Source organism: Bubalus kerabau, chromosome 10 (assembly GCF_029407905.1).
Source record: "Bubalus kerabau isolate K-KA32 ecotype Philippines breed swamp buffalo chromosome 10, PCC_UOA_SB_1v2, whole genome shotgun sequence".
NCBI lineage: Eukaryota > Metazoa > Chordata > Mammalia > Artiodactyla > Bovidae > Bubalus > Bubalus kerabau.
In genome coordinates this window covers 63,954,496-63,978,977 of record NC_073633.1, presented here as the reverse complement: position 1 = coordinate 63,978,977, position 24,482 = coordinate 63,954,496, and the positions used below count along the sequence as shown (strand labels likewise).

Below are 24,482 nucleotides of genomic sequence, written 5' to 3'. Positions count from 1 at the left end.
GATGGATTTTGTTAGGCAGAATTTCTGAAAATAAGTTTCTGAAAGGAAGTATCTGCCTCCCTGGTGGTGGAAACAGTTTGAGCAAAGACAAGGAGGTGAAAACAGCAGGTTGTGTGTGCACAAGGGATGGCCAATGACTGGGGAGAGGCCCCTTCTAAGAGACTGACCAGTAGAGCTGGTTAGATGGCAGGAGGCAGTGGGAGGGGAGTGAGGGGCCAAGACGAAGGAGATATCATGAGGAATTCAACTGGAGTTGCAACCGCACGTGCTGGTGGGTCAGTAAGAAGTCCCCTAGGAGCCGGAAGTTTCTAGGCTGAGAGTGAAGAGGTGGAACCTAGGCTCACCAGTGTGAGTGAATCTTGCAAAGGAGCAAGTATGAGGGAAAGGGAAGGGTGTGGGATGCAAGGGGTGTCCCAGTGGAAAGTGTTGGGGATGGGGGTGACAATAGAGCGATAGGAGTGGAACTTCTAGCTCTTCCAAGCTCACCAGTTACAGCAGAAAAATCCAGAAATATAAGGCCAGGAAGGAGGAGAATGTTGTTAGAAACCTAAAGTGTGCTCTACATGCAACTTTGTTTAAAATGAATATTGATGTGGTCTTTAGTTACTGATTTAAAAGATTAACATCTTCATTGTTTTTCTGGATTGGGAGATATATTGAGGGCTTGATAAATGTTGAGTTGAAGTTCCCACTTGGCCATCTCCCTGGTGCTTGGTTTGCATAAATATGAATATATCTCTTGCCTTGGGGGTGTTGCAAAAACCATTACTTTCTCCCAGTTCTTCTCTCTTTAGCTGCCAGCCAGGTAGGAAATATCACTGAATAAAGTCACCTTTCCATCTACCCACCATCACTTAGCTAATGATTAATGCACATTATTGAAGGGGGGTAAACCGTCCTTTGCAGGAGTGTAACTCTCTCCCTATTTTTTCCCAGTCCAACTCGTGTTAATGATGGTTTTCAGTGGGTAATGAGGTTATGAGGAATGTTTATTTCCTTTACATTTTATGCATTTTCCAAATATTCCTTAGTTAATTTCCTTGTTTTGAAGGAAGAAAAGCAGACTGGACATGACTGGAGTCATCACTCTTAGTCTTCCAAGAGAATCTCTGTAAGCCATGAGATTCCTAGTGGCATGACAATACCTCTGTGCCTCCTTTGAGAGAATATCCTTGGCATAATATTCAAGATTTTCAACTTACTTTTTTCAAGATGCATGAGCATAAACTCTACAAGGTAAACTTTAGGATTGCACTTCAAAATTGAGTGTTTACTAGTCCCCACATGGCTGGTTCTCTTCTTTCAATGTAATATCAACTCTTATAGGAAAATGTGACTTGGGAAGATTCCTAAGAATAAGGCATAACCTATACGACTTATGTCATATTTCTAGCATGAAAACTCAGCTAGCGGGGAGAGCAGTCGTATGGTTAGGACTGTCTAAAAACCAAATTCACCCAATACGAATTCACCCCGTGAACACTGCTGCTGTTCACCGCTCCACTTGTGCCCTCATCACTGCCTTCATGCCCCAGTGCTGGGCCAGCTGACGGCTCCCTCTACATCCCCACATACTCTCTGCTGGCCGACTGCTGGGCCTTGCTGTGGCCAGGGGGCCACATCACGATAAAGGCTGGGGAATGTAGAGTCACCTGCAGCCTGTTCTGCCAAAATATTCAGTGGAAGACTGAGCCACACTGACCTCGGACATGAGGAAAAGGGATGTGGTAGGTAGGATTCTAAGGTAATTCTTATCATTCTACCTCTCAGCCCCCAAGATTCCATCCCCTCACCACCATGCACATATCTGTGCTATCCCCCCACCCCTTGAGAATGAGCTGTGCTTAGTCGCTCAGTCGTGTCCAACTCTTTGTGACCCCATGGACTGTAGCCCACCAGGCTCCTCTGTCCATGGAGATTCTCCAGGCAAGAATACTGGAGGGGGTTGCCAGTGAGCAGGACTTAATGAATATGAGGGAATTTCACTCTTGTGATTATTACCTTGTATAACAAAGGGGATGTTGTAAATGAAGTCAATGACCCTAATCAGTTGACTTTGAGTTAATTTAAAGGGAGATTTCTCTGGGTGAGCCTGAATTAAGCAGGTGAACCCTTGAAAAGAGTCCAGGTTTTCGAAGTCAGAATGATTTCAAGCAGCTGAGATGCTCTTCTGTTGGCCTTGAAGAAGCAATCCTGTCATGTTGTTGAAAGGGCTACGTGAAAGTGAATAGCAGGTGGTTTCTGGGAGCTGAAACTGAATTCTTCCAACAAGTAGAGAGCTTGGAAGAGAAATCTAAGCTGTGGATGAGACTTCAACCCTGGCCAACACCTTGATTTCAGTATAAGCAGAGGACACAGCCAACTCATACATGGACTCCAGACCCATGCAAGAAAGATTTCTATTGTTTGAAGACACTAAGTTTGTGGTAATTTGTTATGTAGCAGTGGAAAACTAGTACAATCAGTAAAGGATGTCTTCTTACATCCTTGAAGACAGAGGAGAATGTAAGATCTAAAGTCCTTTGAGAAGCTTTGAAAGCAAAAGAGCATCCTTGCCAGCTAGAGTAATTCAGTGAGTGGTGCTGAAATATAAAATCAAGCAAAGAAGCCTCCCCCTCTTCCTAAGGATCCCTGAGGTAGGGGTTAAACCCATGTCTTTCTCTCTCATGAAGAAAGCTCAAGTAAGTGGTGCTGGCTGCTGGTCTCTGAGTTCTCCACCCAATAGGAGATTAGTGCAGAGGAGAGGATCCGGAGATGACATTTACACCCTGGGAAGGTATCAACAATGGGTTTCAGTCAAAGGCAAGCCCTTCACTTGTGTCCCTTGAAACTTGGAAAATTTCTTCCCTGAAATTTACTCATTTCCTAGGACTTTATTTCATGTTGTGCATGCGTGCTAAGTCACTTCAGTTATGTCGGACTCTGTGACTCTATGGACCATAGCCTGACAGGTTCCTCTGTCCATGGGGTTCTCTTGACAAGAATACTGGAGTCGGTTTCCATTTCCTTCTCCAGGGGATCTTCCTGACCAAGGGATTGAACACATGTCTCTTCCATCTCCTGCATTGGGGGCAGGTTCTTTACCACCAGCGCCTCCTGGGAAGCCCTTTCGTGCTGTTACTTGCTACCAAAGGCACAGAAACAAGTTCCACCGTTCTGTGGTGCATTTTTTTAAAAAATAAAAGCACAGCCAGTTTGCTTTTCCCCAAGAAGAGCCAGTATTTGGTTTTTCTTTCTTCTTCTTTAAAAAAAAATTTTGGAAGGGTGACACCAGTTTCTTTCAAACTGGTGAATCATTTCAATGTTTAAATAAAGGGTTCAGAGGGATTATTTCTTTAATACTGGGAATAATTAAGAGATTGTATAATATGCACAGGAAAGACAAATAGCTTTAAAAAGAAAACCCTTCATCTCTTTTTCTGATACCATCTTAAGGGCCCTAAGTCTCTACTAAAAACAATAAAACAGTCTAAGTGAAAAAGTTATCTTTAAATTTCAGTTCTCTAGTAGATTGCGCAATAGAATATTTTTTTCATCTCCCTAATTTTATTTATTTTTTCTTTTTAATTGAAGGATAATTGCTTTACAGTGTGTGTTGGTTTCTGCCATACATCAACATGAATCAGCCATAGGTGTACATATGTCCCCTCCCTCCTGAACCTCCCTCCCACTTCCAACCCCATTGCATCCCTCTAGGTTGCCACAGAGCACCAGTTTGAGCTCCCTGAAACATAGAGCAAATTCCTTCTGGCTATCTTATTTTACATAGATACTTCCAGATGTCTAAGCTGGGTTTAGAAAAGGCAGAGGAACCAGAGATCAAATTGCCAACATTCACTGGATCATAGAGAAAGCAAGGGAATTCCAGAAAAACACCTGTCTCTGTTTCACTGACTATGCTAAAGCCTTTGACTGTGTGTATCACAACAAAATGTGGAAAATTTTTAAAGATGGGGATACCAGACCATGTAACCTACCTCCTGAGAAACCTGTATGCCAGTCAAGAAGCAACAGTTAGAACCTGGTATGGAACAACTGACTGGTTCAGGATTGAGAAAGGAGTACAGTAAGGCTGTTTATTGTCACCCTGTTTATTTAACGTATACACAGAGCACATCATGAGAAATGTCAGGCTGGATAAGTTACAAGCTGGAATCAAGATTGTGGAGAGAAATATCAACAACCTCAGAGGTAGATGATACCATTCTAAAGGCAGAAAGTGAAGAGGAACTAAAGAACTTTTGATGAGAGTGAAGAAGGAGAGTGAAAAAGCCAGCTTAAAGCTAAATGTTAAAAAAACAAAGATCTGGTCCCATTACTTCATAGGAAATAGAAGGGGAAAAGGTGGAAACAGTGACAGATTTCCTCTTCTTGGGCTCTAAAAAGCAGTGAAAGGAAAGACATCACTTTGCCGACAAAGATCCATACAGTCAAGGCTCTGGTCTTTCCAGTAGTCAGGTACATTGTGAGAGCTGCACCATAAAAAAGGCAGAGTGCCGAAGAATTGATGCTTCGGAACTGTGGTGCTGGAGAAGTCTCTTGACAGTCCCTTGGACAGCACGGTGATCAAACCAGTCAATCTTAAAGGAAATCAACCCCAAATACTCATTGGAAGGACTGATGTTGAAGCTCTGATACTTTGGCCATCTCATGCAAAGAGATGACTAATTGGAAAAGACCCCGATGCTGGGAAAGACTGAAGGCAGAAGGGGAAAAAGGCAACAGAGGATGAGATGGTTGTACGGCATCATCAATGCAATGAACTTGGGCAAGCTCCTGGAGATGGTGAGGGACAGGGAAGCCTGGTATTCTGCAGTCCATGGGGTCGCAAAGAGTTGGACATGACTTGGAGACTTAACAATAGCAATCTATTTTACATATGGTAATGTATATGTTTCCATGCTACTCTCTCCATGCATCCCACTCTCTCAATAGAATATTAAGTGCTATTCTATTTTGTGAGAAAAGTATGTCACAGTGCTGCTGTCACATCCACACGTGGAAACACATTTCAGATATACAGCGATCTAATTTCATGTGACATGAGGAGTCCAGACAAAGGTGTGATTGCAGAGGATGGGGAAATTGCTTAGAGACCAAGTGACCAACCTTGAGCCCAATCTTTAAAGGAAGGTTAATGTCCCATCAGTGATGAGGACTGAGAAGGAAGGGACCGCTGGTCCACGCAGGAAAAAGTTGGGAAGGTTGGAGGCGTCTAGGCATATTTGTGTAATATTAAGTGAACCAGTTATGTTGGAGGTGGAATTCATGGCAGGAAGTAGAAATGTCTGGAAAAGCAAGCAGCTATGGAAAGTTTTGGTTACTGAGTCTAGATCTTTCCTGTATGTAGTGGAAAGCCACTAAAGTCATTTGGATCCATCAAAAGCAAATGTTTTATGAAAATCCGTGTTTAGCTGTGTTTGTCTGGATCGATGGCAGGGAGCCGATGGGGAATTTACAATGAAAGTGATAAAGACCTGGCCAAGGCAGTGGAAGGAGAGGAGAAGATAGTATTCAAAATACAATACACACACACACACACACACACACACACATACAAATTCAAAAAGCATGGTGCCTCTCTAGGGAATCTACTGGCGTCATAAGCCTTCAAAGGTTTTGGCTGGGACCCTGTTTGTTTGGTGCAGCCAAGTGGCCTAGGCAAACTTCTTTCTCTTTGCAGAGAAATATAATCATACATGGGCTTATTCTGACATTTTTACAGAATTAGCTCATGCCTAATTGAGAATTTCAGAGATTAAAAATTAGCCACATCAGGAACAGAGCATGGTAATGGTGTGAAAGGCTGCTTCCTCCAGGGCAAGTGTGAGCCAAGATTTAAAGATGCTCTTTGGGTCCAAACTGATGCTGAGAGATGCTGCTTGGGCCCTAAGTTTCCATAGGCTTCCACATATCTTCTTACTTGGCTCCCTGCTAACCTGTCAGTTTCTGGGTTTCCTGTTTCCTCCTCAAGAAATCTGTGTGATCAGCCCTAATGTTAGTTTCATTTTAATCCCTACCATTTTGACATTGTTCTTGCCTACATCTTCAGCAATCAGACTAAGGAGTCACCTACTGCTTAGGTGGATTGTACCTAGATTCTAGTGAAATGAAGAGACACTAAAGGTAAGAGCTAATTATCTGTTGAATACTTACAATGTACCAGCCCCTCTACTAGATGAACGTAAAGTGCTTAACAAGGTGTCTGGTACAGATGGGGCTCAATCAACATTCACTTCTTTTCTCCCTGTTATTAAATTATACAGAGGGCATGAGATGGTGAAAAAAAAAAAAGGAGCCAAAAGGGAGATGGGCAAGGAGAAGCCCTGTCTTGTCTGAATGCAACATGCAGGTAACCCCCACCCTCCTGGAGCAGGAGGAGAAGCTGCTCCTCACCAACCAGTTAGGAAGAAGAGAAGTCTTCCCCCTCTCAGAGCACCCAGCTCCCCTCTGAGCACTGAGGCCTGGGAGGAACTCAGAGGGATAACCCTGCTACTTTGCTACTTGCTGGCTGTCCTCTGTTCCCAAATCACCCTTCTGCTCAGAGGAAAGCGTCTTGGAAAATGAGCCCTCCTTTAGCTTAGCTTTTCTTCCTTTGTATAATAATAGGTTCTGATTTTTAAATTTTTTTAGAGAGGGTGATTAACACTTGCTTGAAGTATACTCCAAGGAGATCTAGATCTGAAGAAGCTGGGACGTGGCTTCCTAGCAGAATTCTTCCTCTTTTGTGAGCCTGTAGATCCCATTGTCAGGGGCAGAATATCTTTCTCCCAAAGTCCTCAAAATGACACACTTGTCACACAGAAGACTGCTATGGCTCTAGTAATGTGAGAAGGGAACATATTCAGACTGAATCTTAGATGCTGATGCAGTAGAGAAAATAGAACCCATACGCAGAAGACCTGGATTCTAGTCTATGGTTTTACTGCTTTAAGAGAAAATCATGTCACCCTTTGAGTCCTGGTCTCCTTGTGTACCACCTAAGAACCACAAATCTTGTCACAGTGTGGTAAGAATGGCAAGATAATCAGCACACTTGCTGATGTTTAGTACTTGTGCTAATTCAATGGTTGGCACCTATTCTTCCTCACATTTTTATCTCCTTTCCCAAATTCAATACTCTGGTCTTACTTTTATGTAGAAAGAGAAGGTAAGTTCTTTCAAAGAGAAAAGGCAGCAAGGCAGAGGCAGAGGGAGGGAGATGTTCATCTTCCTTACGAAGGATTATCTCCTTGGCAGGTGGCCTCCACTTCTCCCACTCTTTTTTTTTTTTTTTTTTTTAATATAATTGCACTCATCTCACACGCTAGTAAAGTAATGCTCAAAATTCTCCAAGCCAGGCTTCAGCAATATGTGAACCGTGAACTTCCAGATGTTCAAGCTGGTTTTAGAAAAGACAGAGGAACCAGAGATCAAATTGCCAACATCTGCTGGATCATGGAAAAAGCAAGAGAATTCCAGAAAAATATCTATTTCTGCTTTATTGACTATGCCAAAGCCTTTGACTGTGTGGATCACAATCAACTGTGGAAAATTCTGAAAGACATGGGAATACCAGACCACCTGACCTGCCTCTTGAGAAACCTTTATCCAGGTCAGGAAGCAACAGTTAGAACTGGACATGGAACAACAGACTGGTTCCAAATAGGAAAAGGGATATGTCAAGGCTGTATATTGTCACCCTGCTTATTTAACTTATATGCAGAGTACATCATGAGAAACACTGGGCTGAAAGAAGCAAAAGCTGGAATCAAGATTGCTGGGAGAAATATCAATAACCTCAGATATGCAGATGACACCACCCTTATGGCAGAAAGTGAAGAGGAACTAGAAAGCCTCTTGATGAAAGTGAAAGTGGAGAGTGAAAAAGTTGGCTTAAAGCTCAACATTCAGAAAACAAAGATCATGGCATCTGGTCTCATCACTTCATGGGAAATAGATGGGGAAACAGTGGAAACACTGGCTGACTTTATTTTTGGGGGCTCCAAAATCACTGCAGATGGTGGTTGCAGCCATCAAATTAAAAGACGCTTACTCCTTGGAAGGAAGGTTATGACCAACCTAGATAGCATATTAAAAAGCAGAGACATTACTTTGCTAACAAAGGTCTGTCTAATCAAGGCTATGGTTATTCCAGTGGTCATGTATGGATGTGAGAGTTGGACTATAAAGAAAACTGAGCACCGAAGAATTGATGCTTTTGAACTGTGGTGTTGGAAAAGACCCTTGCAAGTCCCTTGGACTGCAAGAAGATCCAACCAGTCCATCCTAAAGGAGATCAGTCCTGAATAATCATTGGAAGGACTGATGTTGAAGCTGAAACTCCAATACTTTGGCCACCTGATGTGAAGAGGTGACTCATTGGAAAAGACCCTGATGCTGGGAAAGATTGAGGGCAGGAGGAGAAGGGGATGACAGAGGATGAGATGTTTGTATGGCATTACTGACTCAATGGACATGGGTTTGGGTGGACTCCAGGAGTTGGTGATGGACAGGGAGGCCTGGCATGCTGCGATTCATGGGGTCGCAAAGAGTCGGACACGACTGAGGGACTGAACTGAACTGAATATCTGATTCCATTCTTCTTCCATTTCAAGTACTACTTTGGAAACTCCCATGTCTTCATTTCCCTTTTGAGTTCTGGAACCCCAAACCAGGCTGTGTTCTCTAAGACTATATGTAGTGGACAAAAGGATTTCTATACAGAGTAATCTTGGCAGTTTGTCGAGTTCACAAAACTACAAGTAGTACTTTACATACTGTTTGATAGAAGTGCTTCGTGGTTGGTCCCCCCTAGAGGAGAGAAGCAATTAAAGATGTTTTCTAGAAAGGCAGAGCCCCAGAACAGGTGGGAAATGCTCTCTATGTATTGTGGTTTGGGGGCTAACAGGAGATCTTGAGAAAGAACTAAGTTTGGGTCCTAAATTTCTAGTCCACATTCCTGCTATTCCACTATACCATGAGCTCTTTGAGGGCAGGGGTCAAGTTTTAGGCATTTTTGTTTCCCCAGGATATAGCACATAGGGGCATATAAATACATCTTTGCCAAGTGAACATGTGCAATGAATATCTAGCCAAATAAGGCAGAAAACTTGGAGCCACAGACTCCTGGGAGCTGGCACCACCAGACTAAGGTATATAGGATCCCCAAATACAAGTTCTATCAGTGGGCAGCTACCAGTGACACTCAGGGGAGCACCAACAACAATAAAAAAGGATTCTATGTGTGCTACTAGACTTCTGGTTCCAACCAAATGGAGGAGACACATTGCACTCTCTCTCCCACATATTACAATTAAATACTCTGAACAAGATACCAAAAAAAAAAAAAAAAGGCAATTAACTGAGGACTCTGAAAAGTAGGTAAAAGCAAAAAGTCTGGGGGGAAAATAAAAATACGATGGATGATCAATATGATAGAAGACAGTTTCTTGAAATTTTTTTCCTGGATTTGACCCGTCCATGACTGCTGTACAGTTACGAAACTGCATGGCAGTCATGGACAGCAGCAGCTCCAAGAAACAGCCCATTTTTCCGGTCAAATGATCTGAAAAATTGAACCCAATAATCCAGAGAGTGGGAGAAAACCCTGTTCTTTTTTCTCATTTTTTTTTCAGTTCAGTTCAGTTCAGTCGCTCAGTTGTGTCCGACTCTTTATGACCCCATGAATCGCAGCACGCCAGGCCTCCCTGTCCATCACCAACTCCTGGAGTTCACTCAGACTCACATCCGTCGAGTCAGTGATGCCATCCAGCCATCTCATCCTCTGTCGTCCCCTTCTCCTCCTGCCCCCAATCCCTCCCAGCATCAGAGTCTTTTCCAATGAGTCAACTCTTCGTATGAGGTGGCCAAAGTATTGGAGTTTCAGCTTTAGCATCATTCCTTCCAAAGAAATCCCAGGGCTGATCTCCTTCTAGCTCAGCCTGAAGGCCAGAGGCAGCTCCCAAACTGTCCTGCCACCACCATGCCAGCTGCTCAGGTACCTAAAAGCCCTGAGAGAAAACCTCTACCTCTGGATTGAGGAACTCAGAAAAATCCACATAATCCTATGATGGGAAGAGTATGAAGGTAGTCCTCATTTTTTCTCTTGTCACTTTGTTGTGATTTTAAGAAGACCCAGAGTCTCATTACATACCATACAAAATGTCCAGATTGCAATCTAAAATTACCCAACATGGTAAGAAGCAGAAAAATCTGACCATTTATCAAGGAAAAGACAAGATAATGTTGTAATTACTAGAAAAAATTTAAAGCAGCTATTATAACCATCCTTCATGATGTAAAGGTAAACACTTTTGTAAAGAATGGAATGCTAGAACTTCTCAGTAAAAAATCAAAAACAATTTTTTAAAAAGAAAAAGAACCAAATGGAAATTTTAAAACTGGGAAATACATGAAATAAAAATTCACTTGATAGGCTTAATACAGAAGGCGAAAGACAGAAGAAAGTATCAGTAGGCTGAAAGAGATAAATAGAAATTATTCAATCTGAAGAACAGAGAGAAAACGTTTGCAAAATAATGAATAGAACCTCAGGAATCTGTGGGAAGATATCAGATGGTCTAACATCCATGTCTTTGGCGTTCTCAAGAAAGAGGTTGGTAGAGAAAAAATATTTGGAAAAATAATAGCTGAAGATGTCCCCAATTTGGTGAAAGGCAGAAATTTACAGACTCTCCACAAACAGGATAAACTTAAAGAAAACTGAACATCCCTTCCTACCATCTTACCCACCAACACCCTCCTTCTTGCCTGCCTGGACCCTAAACACATCTAGAGTTCTTGACCCTGGTGTCAGGGAAAGAGCACATAAATATAAGACACTTGGGAGATGATTAATCCTGGCTCACTGACTCAAGTGTGAGACCCAGGAAAAACTAGGTCCCCTGCCTAGTCCTCAGTTCCTCATCTGGAAAATCTCAAGTTTGAGCTAAATGGTCTCCTAATTTCCCTTCCAGCTCTAAGATATCCATTAGCAGTTCTTATGTAGACTTTTCTATTCAAAAATGATAACATTATTTATCAAACCCAATACTGTGAAACAAGAGACCATTGTCCTCCCACAAATTTTGCACCCTTTGTAATGACTGAAATGCATTGACTGTAATGGAGATGCTCATTGAACAGAACCAAAAGTGGAGTTTCAAAGCAACCAGAATGGAGGTCAACTTTCCCCAGCAGCTTCCTAACAGAATATCTCAAGCACTGTGGAAAGGCTGGAATTCATTGCAAGGGAAAGGAAGCGCCATAGGAAATATTCACTTCCAATAATTTCATTTCAAACATCAGCTTTTTCAGATGCTAAAAAATGGAATGGAATGTCCCCATTGCCTTGGATTCCCAGGGTAACATCAAGTCTGTCAGAAAACATTTAATTTACCACGTCTGTAAACACAGTGATAATACCACTGGGGTAGCATCTTACAGTTAATAGAATAGGTCTCATTTCACACATTTTCTCATTTCATCATCACAACCACCACCTTCTCAGGTAGTTGAGAGCAGTCACCTCCTGTTTTCTCAGAGAAAACAATCTGAGAGGTTTTACCCCAGACTATCCAGCACTAAGCTGGAGAAAGAGCCAACAGTCTGGCACCCAATTCTGTGCTCTTTTCCCACACCAACAATCAGAGGCCCGGGGTAATGCCAGAGTCAAGCTGTGAGCTACAGCTACTGGGAGCAGGGCCAGTTACCCCACTTTAGGAGGGCAGGATGTAGTAGATTAGATCCTCTGGGCTCATTCCTCCCAAGAGGAACACAGTGTTGAGAGTCAGCTCCAAGATATGCTGTCCCTTTCCCATCCTCTCATTTGCCTCCAGCCAGGCCGTTTGGCTGGGGAGGCTCTCTGGTATGAGACACACAGAGTTCTCCATCCCCCCACCCTGCATATGAAGGCTCTTTTGCAAAAGTCCAGTCTTCCCTCCCTCCAGTGCCTGTGAACGTGCTTGCTAAATCAAGCAGACTTGGGGATTGATGCTTGCTTCTTCAGGTTTTACCACTGAGGAGTTCTGAAGGGCTTTGCTGTGTGGCCTTGTCATCTGCTCCTCCTCACCATGGAATTCTGTCCCCTCGCATTCCTGCACATTCATTCAGCCTCCAGGCTGCATTGATGTGCTCAGAGGACTTCTTTCCCTCCCAGCATGAGCCATTTTCAGTTCATTTATTTCATTTCATTTTCAAGAAAAAAATACAAAGTAGTCTTCTTTGAGTGTGAATACTGAGTCATTGCACACTGTCATTTCAGAACAAAAAGAAGGACAAAAAGTCATTGCACACTGTCATTTCATCTAGCAAAGGAATAGACCTCCTCTTCTATGTTTTACCCTTAATGACTCATTCAATCTGAATCAAAGCTGAGTAGTCTTGGCTTTGGAATAGGAGACTGGTTGGGGGAGGAGGGGGGTGCAGCGAGTTGGAGGAGTGGAGTGTAGGCATCACATAAGCTGGGATCATGGGCCAAACCCCTGGAACCATATCCATGAGGCATGAAGAGAGCAGGGGGACTGAGAAAATAGAGTGTTTGAATGGTGCTATGCAAAGCCCTTGCTCATCTCTGGTCCTGGTTCTTCCCTCTACAAAAACTTCAAAAGGCTCACATGGGGGGGCTGGGAAAGGACCTCAGGCACACAACTCTTCTGTAACTATGTCCCTGGATCTGTGTGCTTTCTATGTGGGCACTGGAGTCTGGATTCAGGAAATGAGGTTTGATGCTCACCTGCTTAGGAAACTGGACAGGTAGAGAGGAAGTTTTGGTAACAGACTTAGGTCTGGATCCCACCTCTGTCTCTTCTTGGCTATGTGACCTTGGAATAAGTAAACTGAGTCTCAGTGTTTTTGTTTGTAAACAGGGAATAGTAGTACTTGTCTTGCTAAGCCCTTGTGAGGATAAAAATGTAACATTTGTGAAGTGCCTTAGCACAATGCTGCTGACGTTTTCTCTTGGACTTCCCTGACTCACAAACAGGACAGTGGGACAGAGGACAGTTTGGCTTGGTGTTTTTGGGCAGCCATTTAATCTCCCTCAATTTCTTCTTCAGTAAAAAGGGATAATATGTGCTTCATAAGAGGATCCTAAGCATTAGAAATGATGGCATGAAGAGTCCAGCACAGTTCTAGGGCACTGTGGCTCCTCAAGTGATTGTAATTATTTACCTTAGAGATCACTGTCAGGGTCCAGTGCCCCTAGAAAGGGGTCCCTGGGAAGATTGCAGCAGCCCTTAGAACTAATATCAGAGGCTAGAGGCTGGACCAAGACAGGAGATACCAGCAGATTTTGAGACAGAGTAGATGGGATCAGGGTGCCATCAGCTGGAGCCAGTACCCAGAGGTGTGGGGCAGGGTGCTCAGAGGGCATGGTACCTGGCAGGACACTTGCCCCTACAGCCAGAGAGGCTGCTCCACACCCCTGGTTATGCAGCTGTGTCTTCCATAGTCTTGGGCTCAAGAAGTCTTTCTGCTGGGTCCGCAGGCCTCACTCAGAATGTAGGCTGCCAGACAGGCTTCTTTAGGGGTTTAGAAATCGTAATGCAACATCCAGGCATAGCACCTCTAACCATGGGGACCTGGATCACTACAAAAACCCACAAGCATAAAAGCATTCCTTTGGGGGAAGGAGGACCTTTTGTCTTTTTTTTCTGGTAGAAACTGGGATCTATGGGATTTTGGTCATGCTGGGTTGTCTAATGATCCACAGACCCCTTGAGGTTCCAACACAAGGGGCCTTGGGATGCATGACGAACACTCTACCACTCCGAAAGAGCAATGAGATTCATCTCTCCAGTCCTTCCTTTCATCAAAAGTTTTAGCTGTACCCCCTGGAGGACCAGCTGTTTGTGGCTCTCCCAAGAAAACCACAACCAAACCATCTGCTTAAAAAAACACACAGTTCTATCTCAGTACTTCTACTTGCATCATTGTTCAGCCTGGAACATCCTCTCCATTCATCAAAATCCTACCTATACATAAGACCCAGCTCCAATCTCAACTCTTCCAAGAAGCCCTCTAATATCTTTTCAGCCCACAGCAGTTATCCTTGCCTTTAAATACAGTCATGCAACCATTTTTTTTTTTCTGGATAGCCCCCTATTCCATGGCTTTGTTAACACCTGCCTTTGTTTAACGTTTTTCTTTATGAATGTTGGTTTCCTCTATCTTTCCTTGTGTCTTACTTCCAATAGTCACCAAAGACCATTGGTTGTGCCTCTCAGCAACATCTCAAATCTATGGACTTCATCCACCTCTCCAGGCCATTTTCTGGTTCAGGCCACCATCATTGCAACAGCCTCCTAAGTGGTCTCCCTACATCTAGACCTGGCCCTCCAATCCATTCTCTACCCTGAGGCTAGAGGACTCTTTCTAAAATACAACTATGCCACAAGCACTTGATCTCACTAGCCTCAAGATAAAATATAAACTCTCTAACAGGCCTTTCAAAGTCCAGCCCACCTTTCCAATCACATTTCTCAGTATTCCCCACCCCTCTCTTCCACCACCATCACAGAGGCCTGTCTTACTCTGGTCACGATAAATCCTTCTCAGCTCCTCATGCATACTTCTTTGGACATTCTATCTGGATCACTCTTCCTTTCCACCCTCCATGCACCTCACACAGCACTCAGTCTTCAATCTTCAGGCCTCCTCTTCAATGTTATCTCACCCACTAAGCCTTGACCCTCCCCCTAAAACCCCAGTCCAGGTGACATACCTGGAGGACCTTGTCCCCTCCCTCTCAGGGCACTTTTAATTCTGTTTTGTAGTTGCCTGTTCACTGGTCTGTGTCCTCCACTGGACTGTAAGCAGTTTCAGAGCAGGAAGCATGTCTGTACAGTTACTGTTGTATCCCCAGTCTTGGACCCAGCATCTACCTTTAGTAGAATCTCAATAAATAATTTTTTTTAACAGATGAATGAAAAGAAGACTGAATCTGTACATCCACATCTTCAAGGGCAGCAACCATTTCTTATGCTTCTCTTCAGGACCTCGTTCAGGACCCTGTGCATTCTAGGTACAAAGGAAAGGAGGTAATTATTTGCTGTGAGCGAAAAAGTCTCGTTATTTAAATAGCACACTCCTCCATTTCGTGAAGTTTCCCCCTCTCCAGATGGAAGGCTTTAACTACATTCCAGCAGGGATGCAGCTGACAACGCGGTGACCTAAATCTGCCTACAGGGGAACTAGACACGTAGCACCCCCAGCCAGGACTGGGAGACCCACAGAATTCAAGGCCTCTAGAAACAGAATGGGCCACTCCTCCACAGAGGAGCAGAAAAACCCTTGACAGAGTCCAGAAACTCACATTCTAGCCCTGGTTCCTTCCTTAATCATGGGACAACAGGCAAATTACTTCACCTCCCTGGAGTTCAGTTTCATCATTTGTAGAATGTAGAAAGGGAGAAGGGCCAATAATGTATCTTCACTTAGAACTCTGAATTATCATTCCATGAAAAACCATGTCACCACATTCTTACCTGAGGTGAAGAAGAATCAAGATGTTTCCAACCTAAAGATAAGGACACCCATACCATTTCAAACAAGGTGTTTTGTAATCATAATCTTATCTGTTGTATGAGGCTTTGAACTTGGTAGTGAGCTTTCATAACTTTCATTCTTTTAAGTAACTGACAGAGACAACCATATGGTATGTCAGTATCTCTTCCCTCCCTCTTCCCTATCAACTTTATTAGAAATAGCAATATGCTCACTTATAAAGAATATTCCCCAACCTCCCTTACAGCTAGAATGACCATGTGACTGAAGTTCTAGCCAACAAAATGATATGAGCAGAAGTCGCATATAGCATCCAGAACATATTCCTTAAGGGAGAGAAGACACCTTTTGTGCTTTTTCTCCTCTCTTTTATGCTGGATGAATGAGAATGAGATGACTAGGACTTGGCAGCCATAGTGTACCATGAGGTGATGTGCTAAGAATGTTGGAGCAGGAAGACAAAAGGAGCATTTGTTCCTGATTCCTGGAGCCATCATCCCGGCTCTAGGCCAATTCTGTTGGATCTCTTTTCCATAAGAGAGAAATAATTCCTATCTTGTTTAAGATACTATTTTTATTTTCCTGTCACATGTAAACAAACCTAATCCTGATTGATAAAATAATCATCTGTTTTATGAAAGATCCTGTACTATGTACTGTAGGGAATGCAGAGGTACATAAGATTTAGACACACAAGACTTAGGCAAGAAGCTTCTGTCTGGTATGAAGGAAAAATGAAGAAAGGTTAGGTTTTGCAGGTCCATGTGGGTATGAAAAGAATTTATGGGAGTCAAGACCAGAGAATGTAATGAAAGGAATTTGACTGCCAGGCCAAAGAGGTCGGATTTGATCCTATGACAGAGAAGTAGATGACCTTGCCCCCATTGCAAACAAAGAAATCCGTGCTTAGGTTACAGGACTTGCCTAAGGCCTCCCAGCCAGGAAGGGACAGAGTCAATCTCAATTCTCTTGACACTCAGTCTGGTGTCATCCTGCAATTCTGTTCTGCATTTGAAAGGATCTGGAGCAGCAAGAGTAGAAATGGAGGTTCTACACTCTGACATAGCCAGGGAGTTGGAGTGTGCACTGCTCCAATCGCCTGCCCCCCCACCCCCCACCCTCCAGGAGAGAACTTAGGGAATTGCCAGAAATCTAGGAGCCAGACCTACCTTTAAATCTGAGGACTCTTTCTGGGCCCCCTGATTAGCCACCTCTGTGTGGCTACCATGGCCAGGGTGCTCCTTTACTGTGTAGTAAGCCCTTGCCCAAATGTCAGCTCTGCCTGCTCTTTATACATTATCTGATTACTCTCATTTATTTGAACCTAATAAAGTTATAATGTCCATTCCTGTTTTACAGATGAAAATGAAGAAACAGAGGCTCAAGAAATAAAGTCGCCTATCCAATGTTGCTCAGTTGACGGCAAAGTTGAGGTAAAAAGCCATGTTTGTTCAACTCCATAGACCTGTTCTGAGCCCCACATTCTAACATCTCCCCAATCTCTGCCAAAGCATGGAACAGTCTCCTGTTCCTGCTCAGATTCCAAGGACTTACCTGGTTTGATGGGTTGACCAGCACTAAGAATCTCCTGCCAGATTCCAGTTGTGCTCACTCCACCTGCATCAGGAACCAGCATCCCATCCAGGAGTCACACCACCATGCTCTGCACCTGACCCCATGTGGATGAGGCATCTGCTAGAAGAGAGTGGGCCCACAGATGCCCAGTCCTCTGTGAGGGCTCTCAATTTTGTCTGGTCATGGGGCAGGGATATCGGAGTCCTCCCATTCTAGGTTCTAGAGTTCACAAATTCCAGCAAGCTGTTTCATTGGATCAGGGACACTTCGTTCTTTGTGTCCATCCTGTGACTGTCATGGTTAGAATGCATTTGTTCTGATTTGCACTGACATTCAGTCAATAAACAACTGGTCATTGGAACTGAATCTCCTATCACTGCCAGCATTTGCAAAGCTGAGTTTCATTTTGCTGATCATCCAGTGTGTGTCTCTCCAGTAATGTGGTATGTCCAGTGTTCCAACATGAACCGCATATTCCCCTAAGCTGACCACCCTGGCTTTCTTCTGGAAATTCCACCAGAAACACCCTGAGATACTGTAGCCTGCAGAGCTGAAGGCAATGGATAGACCTTGGTCCTTCTGCATCCACTGCCTAAGTATGAGGGACAAGCCCTATGCCAGGCTTTGCCCTAGGCCATCACATATCCACCCCGTTCTTGCCTTGCACAACCTCCCTTTCCTCTGTCCAAACAGTTGCTGTTTCTTTCCAAGCTCAGTCTAAGATTCTCACCTCTACACATGCTCCCCTAATCAGGCTGAAGACAGAATATGTTCACCTTATTTTACTATGACTAGATATATCAGTGATATATCAGACTTAGCCTAAGTCTAGCAGATTTTAATAGTTATTAATAGAATATTCATTCATTTCCTTATAAACACTATAATCAATATTCTTGTTCTCTCATGTACTACTTAAAGTATCTGAAATCATACATGAAAGAGTAATTTAAATTTGTTGAAGACAAAGCTTTCTCTTTATTTTTTAAAATATTTATTTTATATTGGAATATAGCTGATTAGCAATATTGTGGTAGTTTCAAGTGTACAGCAAAGTGATGCAGTTACACATATACATGTATCTATTCTTTTTTCATTTAGGTTATTACAGAGTATTGAGCAGAGTTCCCTGTGCTATATGGTAGGTCCTTATTGGTTATCTATTTTAAATATAGCAGTGTGTACATGTCAATCCCAAACTCCCAATCTATCCTTCCCCTCTACCCATACCCCCAGTATCTATAAATTCATTCTCTGTGAGTCTGTTTTTGTTTTGTAAATAAGTTCATTTGTATTATTTTAAATTAAATACCACATAAGAATGATTTCATATATTAGTCTTTGTCTGACTTACTTCACTTGGTATGATAATCTCCAGGTTCATCCATGTTGCTGAAAATGGCATTATTTCATTCTTTTTAATGGCTGAGTAATATTCTACTGTATAAATTTACCACATCTTCTTTATTCATTCATCTAATAATGAATATTTCTTCCATGTCTTGACTATTGTATACAACAATAAACATTGGGGTACATGTATCCTTTCAAACAATGTTTTTCTCTGAATATATACCCAGGAGTGGGATTGCTAGATTATACAGTAGCTCTATTTTTAGTTTTTTAAGGAACTTCCATAAGTTTTCGATAGTGGCTATACCAATTTACATTCCCACCAACAGTGTAGGAGGGTTCCCTTTTCCCCACACCCTCTCCAAACATTTATTTTTTATAGACTTTTTGATGATGGCCATTCTGACTGGTGTGAGATGATATCTTATTGTAATTTTGATTTACATTTCTCTAATAATTAGCAAAGAATCCTCAAACTACTGCACAATTGCACTTATCTCACTCTCTAGTAAAGTAATGCTCAAAATTCTCCAAGCCAGACTTCAGCAATACGTGAACCATGAACTTCCTGATGTTCAAGCTGGTTTTAGAAGAGGCAGAGGAACCAGAGATCAAATTGCCAACATCCGCTGGATCATCGAAAAAGCAAGAGAGTTCCAGAAAAATATATATTTCTGCTTTACTGACTATGCCAAAGCCTTTGACTGTGTGGATCACAATAAACTGTGGAAAATTCTTCAAGAGATGGGAATACCAGATCACCTGACCTGCCTTTTGAGAAACCTATATGCAGGTCAGGAAGCAACAGTTAGAACTGGACATGGACCAACAGACTGGTTCCAAATAGGAAAAGGAGTAGTACATCAAGGCTGTATACTGTCACCCTGCTTATTTAACTTATATGCAGAGTACATCATGAGAAACGCTGGGCTGGAAGAAGCACAAGCTGGAATCAAGATTGCCGGGAGAAATATCAATAACCTCAGATATGCAGATGATACCACCTTTATGGCAGAAAGTGAAGAGGAACTAAAAAGCCTCTTGATAAAAGTGAAAGAGGACAGTGACAAAGTTGGCTTAAAGCTCAACATTCAGAAAACTAAGATATTGGCATCTGGTCCCATCACTTCTTGGGAAATAGATGGGAAAACAGTGGAAACAGTGTCAGACTTTATTTTGGGGGGCTCCAAAATCACTGTAGATGGTGATTGTGGCCATGAAATTAAAAGATGCTTACTCTTCGGAAGGAAAGTTATGACCAATGTAGATAGCATATTAAAAAGCGGAGACATTACTTTGCTAACAAAGGTCTGTCTAGTCAAAGTTATGGTTTTTCCAGTGGTCATGTATGGATGTGAAACTTGGACTGTGAAGAAAGCTGAGCACTGAAGGATTGATGCTTTTGAACTGTGGTATTGGAGAAGACTCTTGAGAGTCCCTTGGACTGCAAGGAGATCCAACCAGTCCATTCTAAAGGAGATCAGTCCTGGGTGTTCTTTGGAAGGACTGATGCTAAAGCTGAAACTCCAATACTTTGGCCACCTCATGTGAAGAGCTGACTCATTGGAAAAGACTAATGCTGGGAGGGATTGGGGCAGGAGGAGAATGGGACAACAGAGGATGAAATGGCTGGTTGGCATCACCAACTTGATGGACATGAGTTGGGGTGAACTCTGGGAGTTGGTGATGGACAGGGAGGCCTGGCATGCTGCAATTCATGGGATCGCAAAGAGTCGGACAAGACTGAGCTACTGAACTGAACTGAATAATTAGCAATGTTGAACATCTTTTCACGTGCCTCTTGGTCATGTGTATGTCTTCTTTGAAGAAATGTCTATTTAGATCTTCTGTTGGTTTTTTTGATTGTGTTGTTTGTTTATTTTAATATATATATGGAACTGCATGAGCTGTGTGTAAATTTTAGAGATTAATCACTTGTCGGTTGCTTTGTTTGCAAATATTTTCTCCCATTCTGTGGGTTGTCTTTTTGTTTTATTTATGGTTTCCTTTGCTATGCAAAAACTTTTGAGTTTAATTAGGTCCCACTTATTTATTTTTGTTTTTATTTCCATTACTCTAGGAAACAGATCCGGAGAAAGCAATGGCACCCCACTCCAGTACTCTTGCCTGGAAAATCCCATGGATGGAGGAGCCTGGTAGGCTGCAGTCCATGGGGTCGCACACGACTGAGCAACTTCACTTTCAGTTTTCACTTTCATGCAGTGGAGAAGGAAATGGCAACCCATTCCAGTGTTCTTGCCTAGAGAATCCCAGGGACGGGAGAGCCTGGTGGGCTGCTGTCTATGGGGTCGCACAGAGTTGGACACAACTGAAGCAACTTAGCAGCAGCAGCAGGAGACAGATCAAAAAAGATATTGCTGAGATTTATGTCAAATAGTATTCTGCCTCTCTTTTCCTCTAAGACTTTTATAGTATCTGGTCTTACATTTAGGTCTTTAATCCACTTTGAATTTATTTTTTATATGGCATTAAAGGATGTTCTAATTTCATATTTTTACATGTAGCTGTCCAGTTTTCCTAGCACCATTTATTGAAGAGACTGTCTTTTCTCCATTGTATAGTCTTGCCTCCTTTATTGTAGATTAATGGATCATAGGTGAGTGGGTTTGTTTCTGGGCTTTCTATCCTGTTCTGTTGATCTATATTTCTGTTTTAAATTTGTTCATAACAAGGTTTTCTGAAGATATAAGCAGATTTTGTCAGATGCAGAAGCACATACAATTCTCGCAAACACATGTTGTAGCATAGTCAAAATAATCATTAAACCTTGTCGACATTCTTAGAGTTTTAACACAATCCTTATAACCTCTCACTGTCACCAATAAGTGACAGCCAGTTAAGTAGCTGAATCCACATGATTAGCAAAGGCTTATTGCTTCATTGGCTACAGCAGTTTCAAGAAAATCATGCAGTAAATGTTTTGTATACAGCAATATGTTGCATTTATATACCCTTCTACACCCTGTTGCCTGGAAAATCCCATGGATGGAGGAGCCTCGTAGGCTGCAGTCCATGGGGTCGCTAAGAGTCGGACACGACTGAGCGACTTAACTTTCACTTTTCACTTTCATGCATTGGAGAAGGAAATGGCAACCTACTCCAGTGTTCTTGCCTGGAGAATCCCAGAGATGGGGGAGCCTGGTGGGCTGCTGTCTATTGGGTCGCACAGACTCGGACACGACTGAAGTGACTTAGAAGCAGCAGCAGCAGCAAACACCCTTTTACACCCAGCTGATGGGCACAAAAGGAACTCTGAAATCTGTACCCTGCACATGTACTAGCTTCTCTTTTAGCCAAGCAACAGCAGAGACTGGCCTAAGTAAGGCTGGGATCCAGGCCCAGTTTACCTCTTAATAGTGTGTGATCTCTAGTAGATCAACACTCTCTGAACCTTGGGTTTTTCATCTGCAAAATGGAAATGATACCAATGCTCACCTTATCTGAGGTTAATCAAGGATGAGAAATCCCTGATAGGCCATGAGCAACAATCAAAGGCCATGAAACAACAATCAAATACTAGTCATTTTTTTCACACACATTTACTTTTCATTTTTGCCCCTGTCAAATGATCTTCTCCCTCTGTGCAATGGCCCAGCTTCTTGGCCCGATCCTTTCTCACCACTCTGTCATGAGCCATTGTTCTTAAGTCTGGGAGCAAACTGGTTGTCTCTGGGGAGAAAAGGGCTAAAGGAAGGTAGTCAAGCCCCCGACGCCTCCACTGCCCATGAGCCCTCTCGCAGGCCCCAGCCACCTGACTCCCCGCAATACAAGTGTATTTCCCAAACACCTGTGGAAGGAACCTCTGCCTCCACCCCAGCCCTGAGCTGAGTAAGCACTAGGGTGAGCAGAAGAGGCTTGTCATCTGGCTGAGGCCAGAAATCAGATGCACAGGTAAGCCACAGTCCCGAACAAAACAGCTCATGGTCAGGTGCCAAGGGAGTGAGATAAATAGACAGTCCCGGAGGCTCTGTTTGTGGACACTGGCAATTCTTGCAGCGCTCTGTGGCCCCAACAAGCTGAGAGACGCAATGTGCACCATCCGCCTCTTCCTCAGCCCCACTCTGGAGGCCCCCCTCTGCCCTGTCCCTTCATGACCCCACAGCCATCTCCCTCACTGGCCTATAGGAGCCACGAGGTCAGTCAGTGGACAGCTCCATTGCCACACATACCAGGCTGGACCCAGAGGCTGTCCCCAGTGAACGCCTACTGAACTGAGCAGACGGAAACAGAGCGGGTGGACAGCACCAGGGGCTCGTCCTCTGGCCTTGGAGGCCTGCCTGCAAAAGAGCGTGCAGGAGGGAACCTGTCCTGTGAAGGAGGTTGCCTAGGCTCTTGTGGGAGGAGCTCGCTAGAAGGAGAAAAAGGGAAATTCATCAATATCCCATGAATTACATTGAAAGCAACGCTGTTTAGAAAAGAAGCTTGGAAACTGAAATTCCTGAGAGCAGCAGCTAAGCCAGGGAGCACGCTACTCCCGTGTCAGAGGTGAGAGTGTAGAGCTGAGGCTCTATTCCTAAGTCCTGTCTGCAGGGCCTTCCTACTGCTGGCTGCCAGGGCTGCTTCCTGGACTGCAGGTGGACTGAGTGCTGCTTCCTGCCACCTTGCTGGGTTGGGGTGGGGCTCATCTGTGAGTTTGAAGGGCCCTGGCATTCTTGGAGAAAGGTGGCCTGCTCACCAGGCCCTATTCTTTCCTGACCTCCCGCCGAGAACAGATGAAGCTTTCTCTGAACTGTTCAGTCCCTTACCTGATTTGGAAGCATGAAGGGAATATTAAGAAAGAGAGCTACTGTATGCAGAAGCCTGTCTCTTTTGGTACTATATTTACAGAAAGGAACTGCTTTGGCTTTTAGAGTGAAGCATGATGTAAGTTTGTTGCTGCTATTGCTGCTGTTCACCACCCAAGCAGTAAAAACAAATTGAAAATACTAAAATGTCAATAACACTGTCAGATTGCTTTAAAATATATCATAGCCCCCCCCTCCCCACTTCAGCTGTCATTTTTTAAATCCTTGGAAGAATAGAGAACTTTGTGAGAGAAACTGTCATACTCTAATGCTTGACAACACGGTGTCCACCTTCGCTCTCCAAACTCTCCCATCGGGGCCTCGCAAATACCTTTAATTTCAACAGTTTGGGGTGAGACTAGCTCACTGTGTGGCCTTGGGCAAGTCCCTGATGTCAGGACCTCTAGGTTTCTCTTCCACTCTGGAGCCCCTTTCAGTTCCATGAGTCTTTAACTGGTGATCCCATTAGGAAACAATGCAGTTGCTAGAATTATGAGTCTTCAGGGAGCACAGTCCACTTCTGGCTGAACTGTTCCCAACACTGCCGCTTACACAGAGGTTCCAAACTTTCAAGCCTCAATAATGACTCCAGGGAATTCAGCTTTTTCTTCTGTACCAAATGACTGCCGGAACCACAGGGGCCCTGGACAGGCCTTAGCTGGACCAGCAGAAAGAAGGAAATTGACCTTCTGCCCTCCTCCCAAGCTCACTCTTTCAGTGGCCTCCTGGGCTGCCTCCTCTGGACCCCTCTTCACAGCCTCACCACCCCACAAATTCAGCCCCTTGGGCAGCCTACAATTGCCCAGTTTGTGGGGCTTCTCCGACCCTCTCCTCCCCTGACTGCTGAGAAACTCTTAGAGGATCTGCACTTAAGTGGGAAGGAGACTTCTAACTAACTCACACTCAGGTTCGATGTTTCCTCAGGAATGGAAATATGGATGTCTCATAGGAGAAAAAAAGCCATTACATTCCCACAGAAATCAATTTTGAAGAGTTGAATTTGAGGCATCAAAGATGAACCAAGAGAGGGAGATGTTTTGTGGCGCAGAAGGCTTCCAACACCAAATTTCTGGGTTTGGGTTTGGCTCTACCTTGTCTTTAAAAATTGTGTGCTCTTGGGAAATTTATCTAACCACTCTGAAATCTGACTTTTATGACCATAAAATAGCTCTGGAGCCTCTGACCTACGCCCACTCGATCATGTGAGAGCGCTTGCAAACAGTAAAGCTCAGCACAGACAGCATGTCGATGCCCCTCACCACT

General features: G+C 43.5%; 1 long non-coding RNA gene across 2 annotated transcripts; it reads left to right on the top strand.

The window, feature by feature from the left end:
* The first annotated feature begins 1,649 nt into the window (after nucleotides 1-1,649).
* LOC129620596 (uncharacterized) lies at nucleotides 1,650-20,920 on the top strand. 2 transcript variants are annotated; one of them, XR_008698588.1, is made up of 5 exons: nucleotides 1,650-1,731; nucleotides 14,902-15,020; nucleotides 16,846-16,919; nucleotides 18,163-18,202; nucleotides 20,495-20,920. It is a non-coding gene; the product is annotated as an uncharacterized LOC129620596 (long non-coding RNA). The 2 variants fall into 2 exon arrangements; XR_008698587.1 differs by having other exon boundaries at nucleotides 1,662-1,727.
* Nucleotides 20,921-24,482: the final 3,562 nt, after the last annotated feature.